Genomic DNA, 25100 nt, shown 5'->3' with positions numbered 1-25100 from the left:
AGGATATACGGGGGATCAGAGGTGAAAATTAAAGTGGGCAGGGTCCTCTCTGATAATTTCTGCTTGAAAACAGAAACCAAACAGGGGTGTCTTCTTTCCTCTTTGTTATTTGCATTATATTTAGAACTACTGGTAAACAAAATAAGGTACTCAGAAATCCAATGATATAATTGATATGGTAGTCAAGAAAAGCTGGTTCTACTTGCAGATGATATTATTTTCCACCTGACAAAACCTGAAAGACGTTACAGTGTTGTGGAACATTTTGAGACAGTTTCACATCTTTTCAGGATACAAAATTAATGAAGCTAAAACAAAGACAATAGTGGTAAATTATGTACCCACACACAAACTGGTACAGCAATATCCATATTTATGGGAGCATGATAAAATGAAGTATTTAGGAGTATGAATTAAAATGATTCTGGTGTGGTAGCTAAGGATATGTGGGAACAGACTAAACAAAAGATAACACAAAAACTGAGAAAATGGAAGCATTGTTATATGGTTATGGATAGTAAGATACAAGCAGTCAAAATGTTTTAGTCCCATTAGTCTTACATACAGGCCATGCATATTTTTTTCAACCAGAGGGGAAGTTGTGGATAGCAATTAATAAAGAGCTGAAGGACTTTATCTGGGAGGGGTAGATGGCAAGAGTCAGGTGGGGTAAACTGATTCTACCAGTAGAACACAGCAGATTGGGATTACCCAATCTGAAGATGTATTTTAGTGCTACACAGTTAATGATCCTATACATTGCACAAGCAGAAAACTATAATTTAAAATGGAAAGGGATGATGTTGAAACAGGGGGGAAGCTCAAGAAACAAGAAGAGACTGGGATTTTGGATGCAGGCCTTTAAGGAAAATAACAATAATTATACAAAATATTATATCAGTAAAGTAGCAGACAGTATTCCAAGAACTAAGCCAACACAGGAATTTGGAAAGGACATTCTGCTGATAGGGATGACTGCAATTAGGGATATAGACAATAGGCAAGAGGGGCTGGAAATTATTGGAGAAAACTGGCAAAGAAACCAAGGTATTGGGAGCAAATAATTAAAGAGGGAAAAAGTAATAGAATGGGAAGAAGCCAAGAACTTATTTGGACTGCAGGTTAGAGACTGCCTTCCCTATCAAGGATTGAGATCAGAGTATAGGTGAAAGGAAAGAAATAGGGGGAAGTGCTAAATGAAGGATCAGCACTGGTAGACTTTTTAGCAGAATCTAGAACAGAAGCCGACATTAAAAAGGGAATAATTAGTACAGCATATAAAATATTGCATGTTAACTATAAGAATCAATCACAGGAGGTTAGAAAGGCTTGGGAAGAGGGACTAGATAAGCAATTCACAAGGAAACAATGGGAGGATATATGTATGTCTCCCAAATATGCAACAAAATCTAGAAGATTTAGGATTTTTGATTGGAAATGTTTCCATAGATATTTTTATACCCCCAAGTAGACTCCAGAGAATTTTTTTCTCAGGTAGACAGCAAATGTTGGAGGTGTGACATGGAAGAAAATGGTACTTGGGAACATATTTCTGGAAGTGCGGTGGGTTGGTGTTCTTTGAGGATTCTCTGCAGGATGAACTGTCACAGATGCTGGAAGCATGGATTGATGTGAGTAGGAAGATGATTTTTCTGAGCTATAATACAGAATTGGAATTGCCTAGACATGGTAAGGCCTGTCTGTGTCTAATTATGGTGGCCGCCAAAAAAGCAATTACTGGAAAATGGAAATCAAAATCTAAACCAACTATATTAGAAGTAGTGAATATAGTAACAGAGATAAAACAACTGGAATGGAGATCTTTAGAAAAGGGTTAGAGCAAACTACATAAGAAAAAATGGGAATTGTGGGAACAATACATACAAAGGAAAAATGAGGTTTAAAAGAATGCAGGACTTAAATGAGTTATATAATGTTTGACTGAAAATGATTAGACAGATTATAAATGATGTATATTGTTTGCAACTGGGAGTGTGTCAGTATGGTTTGTGATATAAAATGCTTGCAACTCGCACTGTGTTGGTGTGGTTTGTTTTCATTTATATAAATGTATGACTGCTTATGTCATAAGTGATAGTTTAATAAAGATGTTACTTGTTTAAAAAAAGGGGGCAGGAATTGAATAATTTATGTAATGTTGCTTAGGTTATATGATATATAGCAAGAGGTGAAGTATAATGTTTGTTAATGTTAATTTTTTACTGCAGCTTGATTATTTTTTGTATAAATGCAAATTTGCCTATGTCACAAGTGATAATTCAATAAAGATGTTAAAAAAAAAAAAATATATATATATATATATATGTATATATATTGTGTATTGCAGATTATGGTACTACTGTTGATCACTCGGTAATAAACCTGTGGGTTGTTACACTCCTCATCCCCACCTTCTAAGCAACTTGGTGTCCTGGCTAAGTTTATAAGCATATCTTTATTAACTAAAATCTAAAATAACTAGATAAGGTTTAAGCAGATTAGTCTTCTGGCAACGTAATTATTTGTGCTCACTGCATTTCTAATACTTGCTGTGATTAAGTTCATTATTTTGTGGACACAGTACTTGACTGACAGGCCCACAGTTAATTATAATGTAGGGTTGCTAACAACTATATGCTTTATCAAACTAAATTTAACCCTATGAAGACAGAGTAAAAGTGACCTGAAGTAGAAAGCATACTGTTAGTGTCACTTTTAAAGAGGAAAGGCACCCCTTAACCCGATCATCTTTTTTAATTCATTTCTTCACTTAATTTAAGGACAGTGGGTTAAAGGAATCACAAGCCCCCCTCACCCCTCTAGTACAAGAAGAAATAATTGTCTTTGTTCTTAAGTTATTCTTCAAACATTTTCTACAAAATTAATATGCATGATCAATAAACTACTCAAATGAAAGGTTGCCAAGGGGAAGAAAGTGAAATGTACTGAACCATACCATTGATGCACTTTACTTGTAACAAACTTACATTATTTTCAAATTACATTATGCGTGTATCATTTTACTATTCCCCAAAGGACTTCTAGTAATTTCACACATACATTGTTTTAATACTGCTTAATGGAGTTTATGTAATATGTGTGTAAAGTGACAACTAAACAACGAGAGAATGTTAATTGATTTGCAAAATAATGTATTTTAAATCTTTTAAAAATAACTTTTTGTCTGAATACTTAAAAAAAGCTCAGAGAGGACAAAAGCAGGAACAGGGATACAGAGGGCTGTATAATAGAATTAAGGGACCATAGTCAGACTGACATCCACATAGCAATCATTTAAAAAAGACAATATCAAGATACCAGAGCTAACATTTGCCAAAATGGAATAATAGGTTCTTAACAAAATGACATCATATATCGTTTGGGACCTTTGACATAACTACACAAAAATGTATGATAACTGCTACAACTGTTTTTTTCAGCCAAAAGAGAAAAATATATATATTCATGAAAAACAGACAGCAGGCTCTTACTCCTAACTCCTTCCAGTTAGTTAATGGAAAAGAACATTATGAAGGAAAGCTTCTCTGAGAGATTTCTTAAAGGAAAACTCCAGCTTAGAACTAAAAAAAAATCTGTTTTTTTCACTCTGTCTTTGCTTCTTGACCTATTTTATCACCTAAAAAATCGCTCTAAATGCTTTATTTGTAATTTTAGCCTGTTTTCTACAACATGGCTACCAATGGGGCTTGATGTATCAATGTGATCTTGTTCTCCCTCAACCCTTTCTCTTTCCCATAATGCTTTGTATGGCTCATGCCAGACATAATGAAGGAACTGTGAATTCACATGCCATTGACATATAATGGGATTTGTGTGAGTCACTTATCTTCTGTAAAATGACTTATTTTCTGTCTCTAATCACCCTCATATATGTTTGGCTCAGACCTTGCTTTACACTATACTTAGAAGTTATCCAGCCACAGCAAAAAAGTATATCCAGCTACAGCCAGAAAAGTAACTAAACTGCAGGCCTTTGTTCAGGTTTTTCTTTGGAAGTCCAAGAGGAACTGATTCTGCAAGGGTCTCTCAGTGTAGTAACAGTTTTAACACCTTTGCAGTAGTATGGGGGAGGGACTGTCAATTCCGCTTGAACTACAAAAAGAAGGCCCTGAACAAAGGCTTGCAATTTAGCTACTTTTCTGGCTGTAGCTGAATAACTTCTAAGTATACCCCTGGATTCATTAAACTCCATGCAGGAATAGTGCTATTCCTGCACGGAGCAAATCGTGCCCATGTAGAACAGCAGCGCAGCTTTCATATTAATGAAGGCACACTAATGTATTCCCACATGGATACGATCTATGTATGAGCGCAGGGGAAATGTCCGAGCATTGTTCTAACAGTACACATGTCCCCTGCACTCTAAAATTGCCATACAGCAATCCCAAAGCAAGTAACAGTGTCAATGGACACTATTATAACATAACATTGTCCACAGACAAAATACAGTAAAAACACACAAAAGCACAGCCCCCCCCCCCCCCCGCAATGGTCCAGCACAGATAATGTCTAGAATGGTATATCAGTGTACATGCTGGCATACCAAATAAGTAAGCATGTTCCTGAGAGGAACATTTAAACCAATTCTGCCGTGTATGATGTAGTTGTCCAGATGTCCTGCCCTAACATGCAGAAAGCAATGTACATACCCCTACAGTAAATAAAAATAAAACATGTTTATTTTATTTTTTTCCATCCCCAATAAAGTTTAAGCATAGCTGAGTGGGCGTGCGCATCGCACAGCTGTGTATAGCATAGCTGAAACATCCGAAGGAGCTAAATAGAAACATACAGCCGCAACAGTCAAAGTGAAATAACATAGTGGTTAGAGCATTTACCTAGCATGCAGTTATTCATGGTTCAAGCCCCAATGCAGTCCATTCATTTTTATATGTGAAAACAGCAGTAAAAGTATATTTTTTATAAATAGGTAGTGAATAATATATACTTGTTAACCACAGTAGTATAGCTGGTCCAAATGTGAGGTGTCAGTGTAGTACAGATGTGAACCCCCATACAGTATAGCCAGAAAAGAATATAATGTAATGAAAGCACATAGGGGGATGTTAGGGAAGGGAAACATACATATCATAAGATGTCATTAAGAAGAAATCAACCCCACAATCCTGATAGTCCATAAAAATGAAAGCTGAACAATGCTAACTTGTGCTCAGCTATGCTTAGCCTGAGTAAGCATTGCTTAAATTTGTGTGCTTAGCAATAATTAGCGTAGCTAAGCAGATATGTGCACTGGTAAGCAGTGCTTAGCATCCACCCCTTTAAGCAATGTCTATCTGTGGTAAGTGGGTTTGCCCATTGCTTAGCTTAGCTCAGCTTATTCAAAACTGTCCAATCATGGCAAAGTGTGGAAGTCAGCCCCATTTAAACCTTGCAGGTGGGAATACAGCCCATAACCAGTTGTAGCTCATCACTGCAGGCACTATGGCTGGTGTTGGTGAAGGTGTGCGTTTTTGGGCGCAGTGCTGGGGAATTCAGGAGTCCAGAGTCATGGTTGGACTCCTAGAATAAAATCATGAAGGGAGACTGCTGCGGGACTAGTACCAGGGCTTCCAATACAAAGCGGAGGCCAGGGACCATTTCACCCGTGACCTCAACAGTGCCACTGGCATCCCTCAGACTGGTGAGCAGGTCTGGAACCACATTGATGACTTAAAGCATAGGAAGAGGGAGCTCTTGGACAGGTGGGTTCAAGACGCACAGGCGAGGAATGTCCCAGCTGTGTGTACGTATTAGTATCAATAAGTGTTTTCCAAAGTCCAGCCTGTGTATGTGATGTATAGGTATGCATAAATGTTTCTCTATCTCCTGTACAGTTGCAGATAAGAGGGCTGCGAACATGGATGCCCATGCCAGCAGGCTGCTAAGGCTGTGTTGTGAGGCTGGTGAGTACACATCTAGCTTACAGTATTCATGGCAAATAAATAGAAAGAAGTAGAATGTCACCTGTCAGTATTTAAAAATGGGTATGGTTTGTACTGAAAAAATGAGACATTAGCAGAGTAATAGTGATGTACAGGGTATATATCAATAAGAGTGTCAATACCTGTCAATAAAAGTCAAAACCCTGGACTGGTAATGTTTACTTTTGTATGTGGTGGTATGAATTGAAATGTGTACATTTTCTGCACAGCAACTATAGCTCTGAAAGCGTTAAATAATCAAGGCTCATCTAACAAATATTGTGGAGTTGTAAAACAGGTGATTAACTATATGAAATGTTACATGCACCAAGATCTGATACCTGAATAGTAATGTTGTGTTAACCAGTGCTATGTCAAAGTATGAATACACAGTATAAGAACTTTCTGCCATGCACGAATGTCAGAATTACAAGGTCAGATTATACAGCCAGGAGAGTATTAGGCAGAAAACAGTCACATAAGAAACAGCAGTTTCTCAATAGCTCATTCTAATGAAACACAAACTTTGTTCAATTTTATGCACAAACAGGCAAAGTTCGAATCCCAGGAGTGGTAGTAAGCTGTATGCATATTTTCATCCAGGAATATGTGAATATGTGTAGAAACAGTCAGGTAGTGTTAACAGAAATTTTTTCCACAGATCTGCCAGGTAAGAAAAGGTATAAATTAGCTGTAAGAAGGCTGTACGTATACACTGTGTACAACATCCACTGTCCAAGCCCAAGGCAGCAAACGACAGCAAGACAAGTACATACACCAAGTAGTCTCCTCCAAGAAATGTCCCACAAGTGTCACGCTGTCACAGCTAGTAGTCGCTGCTGCCCACACTCAGGGTGACCGATAGAAATCAAGGCAGAGTATGGCAGTAGCCCACAGACACACACACACACACACACACACACACACACACACACACACACACACACACACACACTATGAGTGCACATATGTAACCCTGACAATGTGAATATGGGTAGAAACAGTCAGGTAGTGTAAACAGAAATTTCCTCCACAGGTCTGCCAGATAAGAAAAGGCATTAATTAGCTGTAAGAAGGCTATAATTATACACTGTGTACAACACCCACTGTCCATGCCCAAGGCTGCAAATGACAGCAGGATAAGTACATACACAAAGTAGTGTCCTCCAGGAAATGTCCCTCAAGTGTCACACTGTCACAGCTAGCGGTCACTGCCGCTCACACCAAGGGTGACCAATAGAAATCGAGGCGGAGTATGGCAGTAGCACACACACACACACACACACACACACACACACACACACACACACACACACACACACACGAGTACACATATGTAACCTTGACTATGTGAATAAGGGTAAAAACAGTAATTTCCTCCACAGGTCTGTCAGGTAAGAAAAGGTATAAATTAGCTGTAAGAAGACTGTAATTATACACTGTGTACAAACATACCACTGCCCAACCCAAGGCCATAGGTCGATGTAAAGTGAGGTAATATCTGGAGAGTCATGATTAACAATGATCATTAAAGTTCTTAGCAACTGAAGCCTATACAGTTACAAACTGTGCTCCAAACATATACAGCTGATAGAGCACCAGAAGCTAGAGTAGCATGCAAAGTCAGATAGAAAAGGACCCTCAACACTTACATCTACCCCCACCTACACAGGCCAGATAACACATTCACAATACAATGCTAGACAATCCAGACAGTCTGTCAACAATTGCAAGAAATACACATTCCTCTCAACTGAATACAGTCCCACAGAATGTCCAGGCTTTGTCCTCATATACAAGGCCTTCTACACATAACATGTCCGGCAATCTGATACATCACTGGGATGATATCTGAAATGACGTCACTATATAATGATATACTACACCTATACACCTCTTATAGCAGGACATCTGGACAAAGCCTGACATATCTGGGGGCAGAGGCCAAAACACAGGGTCATTACTGACATATTACTGCCAAACTGAGAATGCTGCTGGTGTAACAGGGTTGTTGTAACATATCTGGTCTGAGGTAGATAAAGTCAGAAACACACATGGATGTTACAATTTACTGACTGCAATCCTCAGAGTATGCTACTGAATTTCCAAGACCAAAAAATGTGTGAGTAACACAACAAATATAAGAGTCCAAACTCAGGCCATTCTGCGGATAGCCCTCCATTTGGAAGTTATGTCAACTACATAACACTATCAGACTTAAATTCATGCAGAGCAGCCATATCCACACAAACCCTGTCAAACTAGCATTACTTCAACTGTATAACAGCAATACTTACATTCTGTCCCTATGTCTAGAACATTATCCCTCAGTTTGTTGGGCTGTCTCCACAGTGTTTGTCATAACGGTGAGAGAAGAAAGGAGCCACTTTTGAGATTTTAAGGGTCTTTTTGGACTTGTTGGCTGTTGGTGAAGCACCCACCAAGAGAAGAAAATGCTGAGAGAAGAAAGGAGCCACTTTTGAGATTTTAAGTATTTTGCTTCAGATTATTTGTTAAGTTTTTCTGCATTGCCGCCTACTTTTGAGCATTTTCTGGCTTGTTAAACTTGATTTCTGTGTTGGTAACTGTATTTAGAACACAACCTTGAGCTGATTACTGAATTTCCTGCCTGCACTTATTTTTAAAATCTTTTTTTTCTTAAAACTTGCATTTTATCTGTCTCTGGCCTAGCAATCAAGTGTGGGGTCATTTGCTGCACTGTTCTAACTTGTTGATACTTGTGAACCTCTGCTTTCCTTAAAAAAAAAACAAAAAAAATCTTGCTTTTTTCCCACTTTTCTGAGATTTAAAAAAGTTCAGTTACAGATTTGCTGTTCTGAACTGTTTGTAAGTTTCTTGGAGGCCATTGTTTGCTTGGGCTAAAGGGAAGTCTCTGTGTTCATCAGTGGCAGTGATAAACATTGAGCAGCCTGCCTGCCCCTGTGGGAGTGGTTACTGCCTTGAAACTGTAGTTTTATTGGCCATTTTGGGTCAATTCCTAACTCCTTGATCTCCCTCTCTTAAAACCCTCTTTTGGTCAGTTTTGCACGTTTTTGCCGCCTAATTGGGTTTAAACTATTCCTGGCTCCACAAAGTCTGCTCTTCACTTTTTCCCTTAGAACTGGTCTATTTCTCAAATTAAACACCATATTCTCATTCTAAGACCCCTCACTGGTCCAAATAAGTAATTTTACAAGATAGCACTAATAAACCATAAGCACTACTTACTCTTATACTCTCTACGATTACCTTGTCCCCTATTGGTCCATTTTAATTCAGTTCCCTATATTACTCTAGCATGTCCAAAGGTCAGTCAATGGTTTCCTCTCCAGTCCAGCTGGTGAATCTGGGAATTTTGAGGCAATGTTACAACTGTCTCATGTACACGGACAACCCTCTCCTCCTCCAAACAGGTTCAAATATATGTGAGAGATGCAACCATATAGCCAAACTGGAGGCTGAGCTCTCTCATCTCAAAACTGGTGTAACCAGTCAGGAGGAGAAGGTAACCTCACACAACACAATTCCAGTATCACATAGTCCCACCACAACAGCGAACCAAACACATAAAAACACAAATACATACTCGGAGGCTCTAAATAAAAATCTACCTAAGCAACAGAGACCTCCAAAGCAGACATCCAAGCAAACGCTACCCCAAAACAAAACACGTACAACACATAGCATACAAAGTCAGTGTGCCAAGCAGTCACAGCCCTTAAGGCTGAATAACACACCTGATACTCTTGTAATAGGTGACTCTATTGTCAGACACACTGGCGTCCCGCTCACCAGGTTGAATAAAGAGAAGGTCACAGTGAGCTGCCTGTCGGGCGCTAGGATCCGCCACATAACGCAAGCACTCAGGTCACTCCAAAGCAAATATAAATATGACTCAGTCATTGTACATGCTGGCGTGAATGACCTGAGACGTACTTCCCTCGACTACATGAAAAGAGACATAGAGGAGCTCTCTGATCATGTAGCCCAAGCCGGTATGACCCTGACCTTGAGCAGCATCTTACCCTCACCTAGAATGATGCCACAGTACAAAGACAAAATGATCGATTATAACAATTGGCTAAAATTTTTAGTGTCATTCAAAGGGGATCCAGTGTCTGTCAGCCTGGGATGACATGCTCGACAAGCCACGTTGCTTCGCTAGGGACGGCTTGCACCTGTCACCCCTGGGCTTTCAGATATTGGCAAAGGCTCTTGCCACCCCCATAGTGCCTTTTTTAGGCAAGGCTCAAAAGTCAAACTCACCTCCATAGGCAGCACAAGGAACAAGAAACTAAGGGTAATGCTGCTAAACGCCAGACGTCTTAACCTCAAGATGCATGCACTCGAAGCTCTCCTCAGTATGGAGAACATAGATATCTGTGCAGTGCAGAAACCTGGTTCAAGGCTCCAGAGAGCACCCCAGCACTACCAGGATATACCTCATATCAAGCTTTTCGGCCCCAAAACCCGGACCGAACCACAAAAGGAGGGGGAGTTTCCATATTTATCAAGGATATCCACACCTCCAGGTTAGTGGCATTGCACGAAGTATCGGAGACCATCCATGTGCAACTAATAGTGGGCAAGACTGCTTTTCAGTTTATAGCATCCTACAGACCACCTTCTCAAAGTCAGGAATCCCACTCGGCTTTCCTGAAAACATTGGAGAACATGAAGATCTCTCCGAACACCATTATATTGGGCGACTTCAACTACCCAAACATAGACTGGGAGCATTACTCAAGCCCCAGCACCTTAGCCCAAAGGTTCCTCTAATTTATAAACTCAAATGCTATGGAACAACTAGTCACCACTCCTACAAGAGGGGAAAACATACTAGACCTGATCATTACCAACATGGGGACTCTATGCTCCATACCAGAAGTATATCCCTCATTGGTAAGATCAGACCATAAATTAATTTCACTGGATATCCACATCCCGACCCCACCCCCAGCCCAGAAAACCACAGTGAAAAACTTCTCAAAAGTGAACTTCACACTTCTCAAAACCGAAGTGGAATCCTTCAAGGCCCCAGGGCCAGTGGAAACTACGGCCTAAACTGCAGAATCCTATATAAATGCATTCTATGGACATCTCCAGGAATGCATGGATCATGCTATCCCAAACAAAATCAAGACCCAATCATCCAAAGGCAGGCGTCCAGTCTGGTGGACCCCAGCCATAAATAAACTGTACAACAGAAGGAGGAAGCTACTACATGATAGAGCAAAATCCCTAAAAGGGAAGGCATCTCTGATCAGTACTAGCAAAAAATTACGATCCCTCATAAAATCCTCCAAGGCCAGCTTCGAGAGAAAAACTGCACAGGACACTAAAGACGATCATAAGGCTTTTTTCAGTTATGTTAGGAACCTGGGATGCAACTCCCAGACTTGTTCTGAGTTGATTCTAAATGACAGAAAATACACTGAACCCACAGACATCGCCAATATCCTGGCAGACAGGTTCAGTGCAAACTTCTCCACCCCCTCCCCCCCAAAAGAGCTAGTATCTATCCCGGCAGAGTGCAGCCTCCCAAACATCTCTGATGCTCAGGTGAAGGCCGCCCTCTCCAAAGTAAAAAACACTGCTTCCATGGGACCAGATGTCCCGGGTTGTGTCCTACATGAACTCCAAGAAGAACTAATCCCTCAAATAAAATTGCTGTACAGTCTCAGCCTCACTACAGGATATGTGCCCAAATAATGGCGTACAGCAACAGTGGTCCCACTCCACAAAGGTGGCGCCTCTGCGGACCCTGGAAACTATCGCCCCATAAGCCTGACTAGCCTAGTCTGCAAGACTATGGAGAGGATCATTATGGAACTCATAAACAAAGACATTGGGGACCTACAGACACTAGATCCTACCCAATTTGGCTTTGTCAAGGGCAGATCCTGCCTTTTGAACCTGGTCGACTTCTTCGAAACAGTCACCAAGGCCATAGATGAAGGGAAGGTAGTCCACACAGCCTATCTGGACCTCGCAAAGGCATTTGACATAATACCCCACTCGGGCATCATAGATAAGCTATCCAGCCTAAATATAAACCCCTATGTCACAAGATGGGTCACAAACTGGCTCAAAGACAGAACCCACAGAGTCAGAGTTGCTGCAGCCATGTCAGACTCGAAACCGGTCACAAGTGGCGTCCCACAAGGTTCTGTCCTGGGACCTCTCTTGTTCGGTATTTACTTTTCTGAGGTACAGGCCAACGTGGGAGGACTATGGCTCACCAAGTTTGCAGAGGACTGCAAACTGGGCACCATAATCGATTCTCCAGCTGACACAAACATCCTTCAAAAAGGTCTCGCAGAGATGGATAACTGGTGCCAGAGCATGGTCTAAAGCTAAATGCCAAAAAGTGTATAGTCATACCCTTTGGCAAAAACAATGTGCCCACAAATTACCACATAGGTGGTAACCCATTAAGTACAGAGAAAGTAATTAGGGATCTGGGGACCCAAGTTGACAGCAATCTCTCCTTTGACAACCACATTGCCAAAGTGGTTAGAAAGACCTTCTACATAGCCCACCTCATCATGAAAGGATTCACATCTAGATCAAGAGAGGTAATCGTGCCCCTTTATTCATCCCTCATCAGGCCCATCATAGAATACAATGCACCCTTTGGGATGTACCTTACCCGACACCTGCAGCAATTAGAAAGACCCCAAAAGTACCTCACCAGGAGGATCAAGGGACTCAAACAGATGCCATATGCTGCTCGGTTTAAAAAACTCCAGCTCTACTCAGTTGCATACCGCCTACTTCGAGGCGATCTATGCCTGACATATAAAGCTATGTCCAACCCAGAATTAATGGACATGCTCCACCTCAGTAAATCTAAATCCCTTAGAGCCACGTGCTCGAGGGACTTGAACCTCAGCACAGAAATAAATAGAACATGCTGGAGGGACAGATTCATAAGCCAGAGGCTCCCTTCACTCTGGAATAGAATTCCAATTCATGTTAGGCAGAGCACCTCACTGACTCTCTTCAAGAAGAATCTTGATGAGTGGATGGGGGATCGTAGGTTTGTCCCAGGGATTACTTCCGTGTCACTATTAGACAGAGGCACAGTAAACTAAACTTTAAAAAGGGCACAGTATACTCAAATCAAGGGGTGGCGTAAGCCAAACACAATCGGGCTAGGCTTATAAATGCCCCAGGGCAGATAGCCTAGTATGAACCTATGAACCTATAAGAGGTATTCCCAACTACACTCTGTGATGCTGTTTGTCACACACACCTCCATGAAGTACTCTTTCCAAGCAAGGAAAAGGGGCAATGTTCCACATGCAATTAGCAAGTGGTGCACAGGCCATCAGCTGCTCATGAGCATTACCTACTAAAGGCAAGATACTGCCTATACAAAACAGATGTATATCCTACATCTGTCTCAGAGAGAGAGAGAGAGACAGACACACACACACTCACTCACACACACACACACACACACACACACACACACACACACACACACACACACACACACACACACACACACACACACACACACTGAGACTGACGGAGTACACCAAATGAACTGAAAACAAATAAACACAGCTATGTCAAACAATCAAGCCTGTAATGGAATGTAGTAGGGGGCATGTAAACGTGGAAAATAGGAAGTTCAAACAATATTATGTCTCAACAGCACATCCCGTACTGATATATTGCTGTGCAGAACATATGGCCATAGAAAATGTGTCTGTCTGCGGTGACATAGAACACAGCTCAGGGCCCTGAGTCACCCCAGGAAAGGATGGCTCACATAGGACCACTACTGGAGTGTGTATTGCACAATACTGACTGTAACACTGCTAGGCCACACCCAGTGCAGTCATACCATCAGTAACTCTGCTAAGTTCAGCTCTGACTTGTGCCTCTTTGTTCAGTGCCAATGTCTCCAACCCATATAATATAGCTGGCCTCACTACCCTCTTGTAGACCTTCCCTATCACTCTTAATGGCACTTGTCTGTCACAAATCACACATGACACTCTTCCCCACCAACATCCTGCCCATACTCACGTCATCTCCTCTCCCCCACACTCGCCATTACTCTGAACTGTTGTTCCCAAGTATTTACACCTATCCACCTTAGCAAACTGTGCTCCCTGCATCTTCACCATTCCTCCATCCTCCCTCCCATTCACACACATATATTCCATCTTAGTCCTGCTGACAGTCATTCCTCCCCCTCTAGACCATACCTCCACCTCTCCAGGGTTTCCGCAACCTGTTCCCAACTCTCACTACAGACCACAATGTCATCTGCAAACAGCACAGTCTAGGGAGACTCCTGTCTGATCATGTCTGTCAACCAGTCCATAGCCACTGCAAATAAGAAAGGGCTCATAGCTGATCCCTGATGTACTCCCACCTCCACCTTAAACATACTTGTCACTCCCAATGCAGAACTCACTGCTGTCACAGTAGCCTTGTGCATATCCTGTAGCATTCTTATGGATTCCTCTGCCACTCCTGACCACCTCATATAATACCACAACTCCTCTCAAGGCATCCTGTCATATGCTGTCTGTAAGTCCACCAAGACACAACGCAGCTACGTCCAACCTTCTCTGTATGTCTCCATCAACACTCTCAGAGCAAATATCACATCTGTACTGCTCTATCCTGACATGAAACCATGCTGCTGATCAGTAATCCTCCACTCCCTTCTTAGCCTAGCTTCCATCACCCTTTATCATTACTTCATGCTGTGACTGATCAATGTTATCCCTCTGTGGTTACTACAGCTCTGCACACCACCCTTATTCTCATAATCAGTACTCAAACACATTTCATCCACTCCACACACATCCTCTCAGCTCCCTAGATTACAGTAAACAATCCAGTTAAAAAGACCATTGCCATTTGTCCTAAATACATCCATGCTTCCACAGGTATGTCATCTGGACCGATAACCTTTCCATTCTTAAACCACTTCATAGCTATCCTTACTTCCCCCTTGATAATCTGTTGCACATCCTGATTCACCATACCCACATCATTCAACCCTCTCACTCTCTCATTCTCTTCATTCAACAGCCCATCAAAGTACTGTTTCCACCTGCTCGACACACTCTCCTTGCTAGTGAGTGCAGTTCCACCATTATCCTTTCTCAGCCTTATCTGCTGCACATCCTTCCTAGCTACATGCCTCTGTCAAGCCAGTTGGTACAGGTCCTATTTTCCATCCCTGATGTCCAACTTGACATACAACCCTTCAGATGCCTCATCCTCAGCCTTTGCCGTCTCTTTGCCATGCACCCCATCTCTTTATACACCTGTCCATTGTCTGCATCTGTCTGACAAACCCTCTTCTCCTTGGCTAACCTCTTTCTCAGTATACTCCCCTGTACTTCCTTCCTCATCCCACCACCAGGTCTCCTTGTCCTCCTTCCTCTGTGCAGATGTCACCAAGCCCTGTTCTAGTCATCTCCCTTACTAGCTCAGATATAGTTACCCAGATATTTGCTAACCCTTCACTGCCACCCACTGCCTGTCTTAATTCTTCCCTGAACTCAACCTCACAATCACCCTTTCTCAGTATCCACTATTTGATCCGTGGTGCCACCCTTACACTCCTCACCCTGTTCGTGACCACCAATGTCGTCCCACAGACCAACCTTCTATGCTGCCTAACTACACTTTCCCCTGTCACCACTTTACAGTTACCAATCCCCTTCAAACAGGCCCACCTGCATAGGAGATAATCCACCTGTGTGCATCTTCCTCCACTCTTGTATGTCACCCTATGCCCCTTGGTCTTGTAGTACTATGTATTCACCACACCCATGTCCAACCTCTGTTGCAAAATCCATCACCATCTCACCTTCTGCATTCCTTTGCTTAACACCATACCTACACATCACTTCTGCATCCCCTCTGTCCCCTTCACCAACATGCCCATTGGAGTCTGCTCCAATCACCACTCACTCACCCTTGGGTACAGGCATCACCACTTCATCCAATCACACCAAAGTACATCTGTCTCATCCATCACACACACAATTAGCAGAGCATATGCACTAACAACTGTCAACATTACACCAAGTTCCAGCCTCCTGAACATCACTCTACCCGACACTCTTATCACCTCCACAAACACTCTCGGCATAATGTTCCTTCAGGATAACCCCTACACCATTTCTCCTACACACCATGATAAAAATATTTGTACGCGACTCTGATACACACAGCTGTACACCCCTTCTATCTGGTCTCTGGCACACACAATATATCCACATTTCCTCTGTCCCGCATATCAGCTAGCTCTGTCCCCATACCAGTCATACTCACAACATTAACAGTTCTTACCCTCAGTAGCACACACCTACCATTTCCCCTCTCTGCCTGCCATATGAGCATCGGACATCCTCCAGGGTATGTCTGTGAATGCAAAGGCTACTGCACTATCAAATGACATGTGTGTTACAGCAATATGAAGAAAGAGTCACTAATTGCAGCCCACAGCCCACCATGTATGTACATTGTCCCACAGATGTCCTGCCCTAACAGGTTGACATGACTGACTGAGCAGCAAGACTGTCATTACAGTGTGCCATACTGACGTAGAACAGAAATTTATAGTAGGTATTACCTGTGCATAGGTATGTATGGGTAGGTGTACCTGGCTGCCTCAAAACAGCCGACATGGAATGTAAAACGTCAGGTGAATAAGCTGTACATGTTGGACATATGTGTAACCTTAGTTTCTGTTCATCCAACTGAGTTACACCTCTACAGCTACTGGTGGTGTCATTGCCCTGACACAGACATGGATAGTATAATAAGCATGAGTATCACGTTGAAATTGTACAGGTGGCCAACTGTGTTCTGACACTGCGTCCATGCCTACTCCAAACAGATACATGACCACCCACATAGCTGTATGGCCTCAGCAAAACTGTACTTCTAAAACCTGTCTCAACCAAAGTAAAGGAAACCCCTTTGCTGGACAGAAGCAATGCACAAAGCACACAATGTGATGCTATATTGGTTGTACAGGGCAGAGTAGGAGCAGGCACCAAATGGGCTGCATGTCAACCTTTGTCTGAACGAGCATAATAGGTCACAGGTGGATTACTGTAAGGCTAACTATGAGTACAAACTGTACACATCCACTAAGGGCAATCACAAGGCCATCTTCACATATGTTTACAGTTTCAGAGGCACCAACCCAATCCACCCTGTAATGGTGGTCAATCACAGCACATACACACACAATAGCTACAGCCAACCTGCTGCAGACAGGTTTAGGGCAAACATCACCACCCTGGATCACCATCAGTATAGGTGGATATGCACAGCACGTGCAACCCTCCCCTCACCATCATGGAGCAGGTGCAAATTGCCTAATCAAAGTTGACAAAAGTAAGTCCCCTTGGGGCCTGATAACATTCTGGTCTGCATCCTACATGAACCCATGCATATGCTTCCAGCTCCATTACACACTGTATGAAAACAAACCCTGAGCACCATTGAAATCCCATCTGCAAGGAACATGGCCACTGTCATCCCTCTACACAAACATGGATGAGGAATGGTGGTTTATGGAATGTACTGGCCCTCAATGGGGAGAACAAGACACATCAGGGCCAGGAATACAATGCATGTTCATATCGTGTTGCCAGTACAGGGGTATGATGTGTTCGTAAGTGGTGGCTAATGATAGTCCATATGCATGTGCTGTCTCTGTAAAGAACTCTGGGCAATGTCTGAGATCCTGTGATGTGTTTCCCTGTGTATGTCCTCCAGGAGCCATGCAACTGCAAACACCTTATACTGATGCAGAGACAGCAGCCATCACAGAAGCTGTAATCTTAAACTGTGCCATCCTTTCTGGCAGTAGTTGGCAAAATCTGCAGGAGCAGACTGCCTTGTCGGATGAGATCGTCCAGAGTGAACGTGTTGGGCCACCATGGATGCACATATGATCAGGTCAGGCATAGAGCAACTGACCTGAAACATCATGCCCAGCAAAGGGCTGCTGCTGTAATGAGGAACTGTACTGTTACCGGTGGACGGCCAGCTGCACAGGCCCCACTTACAGTGACAGAGGAGCTCCTTGCCAACCTTGGGGTAGCCCCCACACAAAAGGTGGGTGGCACCCACACAACAGGCGAGGAGCATCCAGGTAAGGCCAAAGTGCACATCAATGTAATGAGGTAGCATTTAAACTGTCTTCTACAGAATCTCTAGATGCATATGTCTGTGCAAAATGGATTAGTGGGTGGGGTGTAGTAATGCACCCAAGTACACATCTATAGTGAAGGACAGCAAATTGTATATCATAGTGTGTACTGTACCTGTGCAAAAATGTAGCGTTCATCTTGTACCAATGCCTAATGTGAATCTGCTGACAATACCTTTCCCTCACAACTACATATGTCCGTCTGGTCTGCACATGGGACAGCAACTTGAATCTAGTAACTAAGGGTTTACCCTGTTGTAGCTCACCAGTACCTCAGGCATGCTAAAGTTAATGCATGTGACCATGCACACAACTGTTACACTCAGCCATTTGGCAATATCTGCATGTTCACCTGTGGTGGTATTTACTGCATTGCATCATGGTGGTCATGACAGGGGCCTATTTGCAGTAGATTTCACATATCTGTAGCATACCTCACAACCTGTCATTGCAGGGTACCTGAACAAAGGCTGACAAAATGGGGTGACAAAGGCCCAGAAATAGGATCATATTGTAGAAATTAGTGGTATACAGTACATATGAATGGTATACACACCTGTTAGAATGCTAAGTATGTGTGATATACAAAAATGAGAGCACAATAGACAAGTTCAGAATACTGCCAACATTTCATGTGGCCTATGACCTGTACAATTCAATTGTAAAGCAAACAAATCTGTTAGGGGAACAATAATGACACATAGCAATAGTACAACAACCTAGATGCATATGTGTGCACAGGTTGAAGCTAGTACTGTGTTGAGGGAGCTTTTGATATAATTACAGCAGTACATCTTATTGGGTACACAAAAGCCATCAATTACAGAGACTCTTTCATTAACAGCAACTAATGTCCTACCAGGATTATCCTAACATATACCCAGTTTCCTGCTACAGCAACAGCCATGGTTCACATAGAGCTGACGAAACTGCTAAGGGACCACATATTTGACATGTATCATCCTGGAGAAGGATACCCAAATATTTCCACAGCATTGCACATACCATGGAACACAGTGCAGATAGTCATCAAAAGTTGTTGAAAATATGGGGCTACAGTGACATTGCGAAGGAGTGGACATCCCACCAAAGTCTATGGGAATACAAGACCAAAACTGGCCAGGGAGGCTGACAGGAGCCCTACAACAACAGTGAAGGAGTAGCAAGAATCTCCAGCAAGTACTGGGTGTGTACTAGATCTCACAACAACCTTCCATGGTCTCCATATGTCCTGCCTATAGGGTAGGGTTGGAAGATGGCAGACGTCCTCACCCCAAACAACATTCAGGCCTGGTGAAAGTCTGACAACAATACATCAGGTATCTAAAAAGCAAGTGGAAAAAATGTGTTATGGTAATATGGGACCACGGTTGTACTCACTGGCCACAATTCTGACAGGTGTGTTTGCCACAATATCACCACTGTACATCACCACAACACCACTGCCACAGTGAAACATGGGGATGGCAGTGTCCTGCTTTGGGGTTGCTGTTCACAAGCTGGAATTGGGGCTGTAGCCAAGTTAGAGGGGATTATGAACAGTTCCAAACACTGGTCCCTTGTGGCCCAAAAATGTTCTGGTGTCTACCACATAGCTGTGGATGGTTTGGAATTCCACCTCTCCACACAACAATAGCCCAAACCATACATCCATATCAACAAAAGGATGGCTTCACCAGAACACATGCAACATTCTGCACTGGCCGAGTCAGAGCCCACACCTATATCCAATAGGATATATGCAGAGCGACCTGAAGAGAGCGGTGCACAGGGATGCCCTTGCAATCTGACATAGTTGGAGGTGTTTTGCAAGGGAGAGTGTGCAAACATTGGCAAGTCAAGATGTGCCATGTTGACAGACACCTTCCCAAGAGGGATGCATGCTGTGATAAAATCAGAGGTTGCTTTAACAGAGTATTACCTTAAGGGTGTGCAAACTCATGCAACCAGCCTATTGTACCTATTTCAGTTACCAGATGTTACCTGTAACTGATGTGTATATTCTTCATTTGGATTGCACAGGTCTTATGTAATGATAGCAATGTTATGACCTGATTTCTGAGGTCTCGTGATATATCACAAAAACCTGGCATGTTAACAGGTGTGTGTACACTTACTATATCCACTGTAAGCTTGGGAAGTTGTTTGAGTAACCGGCTTTGTTTTAAAATACATGTACTGCAGGTTATGCAGTCTGCACCTCCAATTAGGACATTACTTAGTGGCACCAATCCACAGGCCAACACAGTAATGTATCAGACAAACACAGGAGTTGTGAGGATCAGACCAAACATATGAGCCACACATGTAGACATTAAGCAAAACCCTGTAGAGTTGGGGGGTATGTTTTGTAGGGTTTGCCACAGTGCTATACAGGTGAACAGAAATAATTTACATGGGTGCAGTGTGTGCTAGGTGTAGGACCATCACCCACTAACACCACTATTGAATCCCAGAGGTGTATATTTGCAGTAATGGTAATTGGAAAGGGCTACACTGCATGATGCTGAGGGTCCATTCAGAGTGTGTATGTTATTGTATGACTGTGTGTCATGAATGCCCCCAGTCGGCTAATGTGAGGTCTGTGTAATGCCTTTGAGGCACCTCATCTGTCTGTATGTGTGTTCCAGCAAACCTTATAGTGCCAGTAGTGATTTACATATGTTGTTTTTCCCTCACAGGTGGACATGGTGGCTGCAGTCCCTCCCGCTCTGATACTGATTTCAGTGTCTCTTCAGAATCTGACCATGATGATACTCGTATTGAGGCACAGGTGGGGTTGTCAGGGGCTGATACTGTGCCATCAGTTGGCATCCCACTACTGTCAAACCCATCCCCGCACACTCAATGGCCACACATACCCCTTCACCGGTGGCCACAGATAATGGACAGTAGGTGGGTGGTGGCATGGAACAGGCTACTGTGGTGACTATGGCAAGTGAGGGTGCAGGCACTAGCCATAGCCAGAGTGCTGGCGAGATCCCACACAGGCAGATGGGCAGGGGTGCTCAGAGGAGGACTGCAGCCTGTCATGCCCCTGTTGCAAGTGCCATGGCTGCAGTCACCAGACGCCTTGCAAATCATGACAATGGGGAATGTACTGGGTGATAGATGCCACAAAATACTGTAACCTACACATATACACACTTATAATAATATAAACATACACACACACACACACACACACACACACTTGCCAGAACTCATATTAGAACCCCTAGCTATGCGGTTATTGGTATTATAGTGTTATGCAGTTAACTCACACACCAGAGAGCTTATAGATTGTAGAGTGTCCCGAGGTACCTATATACAGTAAATAACATCTACAGCACTTGTAAGGTATGGCAATGGTAGTTCTACTGGGTGAGACATGCCACCAACTATGTTCACCCACATGTTTACACACTCCCAAACACTTTCAGATACACTAATGTACACACACACACACACACACACACACACACACACACACACACACACACACATTTGACAGTACTGAGATCCATGGGTTCAAAGAGTCATAGGTGTGTACATGGCAAATGGCCATGGAGGCTTTACAAGGCTAGCCCATGAGAATACACTGGCATCATGCCACCTGACAATACTCCCCAGTGTGTCTACCGAGTATAGTCACTGGAGTGATGCCCGGGGTGGGTATTCTATTCCCCATCCACTCCTCTTGATTTCTCTTGAAGAGAGCCAGTGATGTCCTCTGCTTGACATGTATGTGGCGTCTATTCCATGGCGTGGCCAGTCTGTGGGTTTTGAACCTGTCCCTCCAGCATGTCCTGTTGATTGTGAGGATGGGGTTGAGGTATCGGGGGCATGTTGTGTGGACAGATTGATGTCCTCGGATGTAGCATTCCTGACAGGGTTGGGTCAGACGTGGCTGTGTATGTCAGGCAGAGATCGCACTTAAATAGCCAATATGAGACAGATATTCATTACAATTGTTGGAGTCTGTCCATATGGGGCAAGTGTGTATTACCCAAGATCCTCTTTGTGAGGTACATTTGCAGCCTCTCCTATTGTTGCTGGTGTTCAGTGGGGTACATGGCAAATGGGCCATAGTACACATGACTGGCCTACTGAGGGGTGTGTACAGAGAAACACTGTCCTTTTACTTCCCAGATTCAACACCCTGAGTCAGGAGAAGTGACACATGAAAGGACATTCAGAAGACAGTGGCACTGTGGTGGTCACCATACAGCTCACTGTCAACCTGTGTTCCCAGTTCCATTATGCCAACATCAGTGTTCAGTGGACTACCATCAATGTATTACTTTATGAGAACCATGTCGTACCCAAAGGGGATGGCGGCACATCATCTGGCATTGAGCTTATGTCCAGGGTTCTGACAACAGTCATAGGTCTCAGAGAGGCCTTTGTGAAGGATGTCAACCTCACATGGGGGGGTAATAATAGCACCCACCTCAAAGTCATCTGCAAACATGGTTAGCCAGGGTGCCTTTGTATTGGGCTAGTCCTCAGAGGTGTGGATCCCAAACATGAGGGAACCCAGGTCCACAGACTGTGGGACTCCATTTGTGACTGTTCAGCAGTCCGACATGGAGTCCGCTGCTTTCGCACTGTGGGTTCTATCTGTGAGCCAGTTTGCAGGCCACCTACTGATGTAGGTGTGGCTGCCTACCTGACTGTGTTTGTGTACGATTCCTGAGTGGGGAGTGATATCCAAGGATTGATTAGATGGGCAGCCTATCTTGTTATCTATTCCATACGGTCACATAGTTACTGCACATGGCACATTGCTTATAGGGCTGCTGAGTGTCTACAGGTCCCTCTACCAGTAGATGGCAACTGTGGGCCTTGTAATGTGGATAGTGGGACTTGTACTGGGTGGGCAAAAGCAAAAAGTAGCAAAATCCACCCCCCAATGGCATGGTTCTCACACAAACACAACCCCCCCCCCACAAACAGGATGCTGTTCAAACACACACACACTTGCCCAGACTGAGATTAGAACCCATACCAATCTATTTATTGCTACTACAGTGTTACGCATTTATCACATGTGCCACAGAGCTTATAGGTTGAAGGTTACCCAAAGGTACGTCTAAGGTGAGGAACATCACCAGCCCTTGTAAAGTATGACAGTACGTGATGTACTGGGTGAGAGAGGTCACAAAATACTTTAAACTACACACACACACTTTTACATTTGCCAGGAATATGCCATTTGATACTGTCATGTCTTGTTTCAGTACCTCGTGACATACCTCCTCAGATCATCACAGTGATTTACCAGAGAAATACAGGATGGATGATGCACACACCAAGATTATGGGCCAGATACTACACATTCTTGCACAATCCAGCCTGTTGAGAGGTGTGCCTACAAGCAATTGACTGCTGGTGCTGTGGAAACGGTCCAGCACCATGGTGATATATTACAATGGTGGAATCTCTGTGCATTTTTGTTCTGGCCTGGTCTGATTTCCAGTCCACAGTTGGGTAATATAAGTCAGATAGGATCAGGGTGACAGGTAGACTCCAAATATATTTGTAGGGGATAAGATATGTGGGGGGGGGGGGTTCTGGGTCAGATATGTTTGCCTATAGCTACCAGTACTTTGTATTGGGGTCTTCGCAATGGTTGACTGCACTTGGAGGGTCTTGTGTGTGTCAGACTGTTTGTCCAGCCTGGAGGTGTGTGTTTGTCTCACATATATGTATGGCCCACCTCATTTTGCTTGGATGGCCAGATTTTCGGGTCAGGATGTTGCATAGGATGAGTGATCAGGGAAGGGTGTGTGTTACTCCCCATGGCTGTGGGCCAAGGTTCTGTGGGTGCAGACATGCCACCATCTTCCAGAGTTAGGACTGTCTGCAGTGAGTGCATTCCCATGTTTAGACTCCTAGCCCTGCCTGTCGACTGTACAGAGCATCACAGAATGTCCACATCCATGACTCATATATTGTTGGTTACCCAAACAAGTGTGGTTTTCAGGGACAAGTGTTCTGCAAGTCAATCAGGGTTGAAGTCAGATATTACTGAGAGCTGACATTGCAGTTTCAGACTTCGTACCCATCAGACATTCCATGCTACTACAATCATTCCATCAACTTTATAACATTATTAGAGCAGTATTTCAAAGGTGCCCTTTTCTTTGGACCTTTTTCACCCCATTATTCATGGCTTTGTCCAGATTTCTGGCTCTCTGACACTGGCAGGTTTTCTCCTAGCAGTTAGCAGCATAGCCTTTCTTTGCATTTTGGAGACTTAGTTATGTTGGTGTTATGGACCCCATGACACTCCCTAACAGGGCACTGTGGGTGAGGCATAGGCATTTGCCAAAGGCCTATAGGCCAGGTGTGACAAATGCAGGCCATCTGTAGCAAGGCAGTGCGTTCTGATGCTCATATGTTCCCAGGCTGCCGGCAGTAGACAACCCTGGGATGGTACCAGTAAGTTGATTGTGAGTGTTACTGACAATTGCTTTCTGTTTGTGTTCAGGCATCACTTTAGTTGACAGCTGGATGCTGTTTAAGGCTAGGGACATGTTACTGCATTTCTGTGGGATTATGGAGGGCACAATACACATTTGCAGAGACTGTGCTGATATTTTCTTAACATTTTGGTCCCATTTAGCATAATAGTGTGCCCTACCTTTAAGACTATAGGCATAACAGTATTGACCACAGGTCAGATTGTTCCGGCATAAACATTTGTAGTTTCAGACTTCTTATCTTTCAAAGCCATGCTGCCACTGCCAGACCTGCTGTGATATCTCTGTGTAAATGTCTATAGGTGGGGATTTCATGGATGTCACCATGTGGGGGCCTTTGCAAGACATTTCTGTTTGGTTTTCTACAGCTGATCTGCTAGGTGAGGATGAGGTTGGGTATGGGACCCCCATTTTGACATCCATGCATGTGACCTATGACCCCCCCCCAGTTATTTGGCACACCACATATACTGCAGTGGT

At 43.4% G+C, this 25100-nt stretch overlaps 1 protein-coding gene across 1 annotated transcript in view; it reads right to left on the bottom strand.

Annotated features, from left to right (window-relative positions):
- The window catches only part of LRRC46 (leucine rich repeat containing 46), an 805439-nt gene that overhangs the window by 774586 nt on the left and 5753 nt on the right, over positions 1-25100 (bottom strand). The gene's annotated exons all lie outside the window — the stretch shown is intronic.

The sequence above is a fragment of the Protopterus annectens genome, chromosome 2.part1, assembly GCF_019279795.1.
Source record: "Protopterus annectens isolate FY-2018-M chromosome 2.part1, PAN1.0, whole genome shotgun sequence".
In the NCBI taxonomy this organism is placed as follows: Eukaryota; Metazoa; Chordata; order Ceratodontiformes; family Protopteridae; genus Protopterus; species Protopterus annectens.
This window is presented reverse-complemented; position numbering and strand designations above follow the sequence as displayed.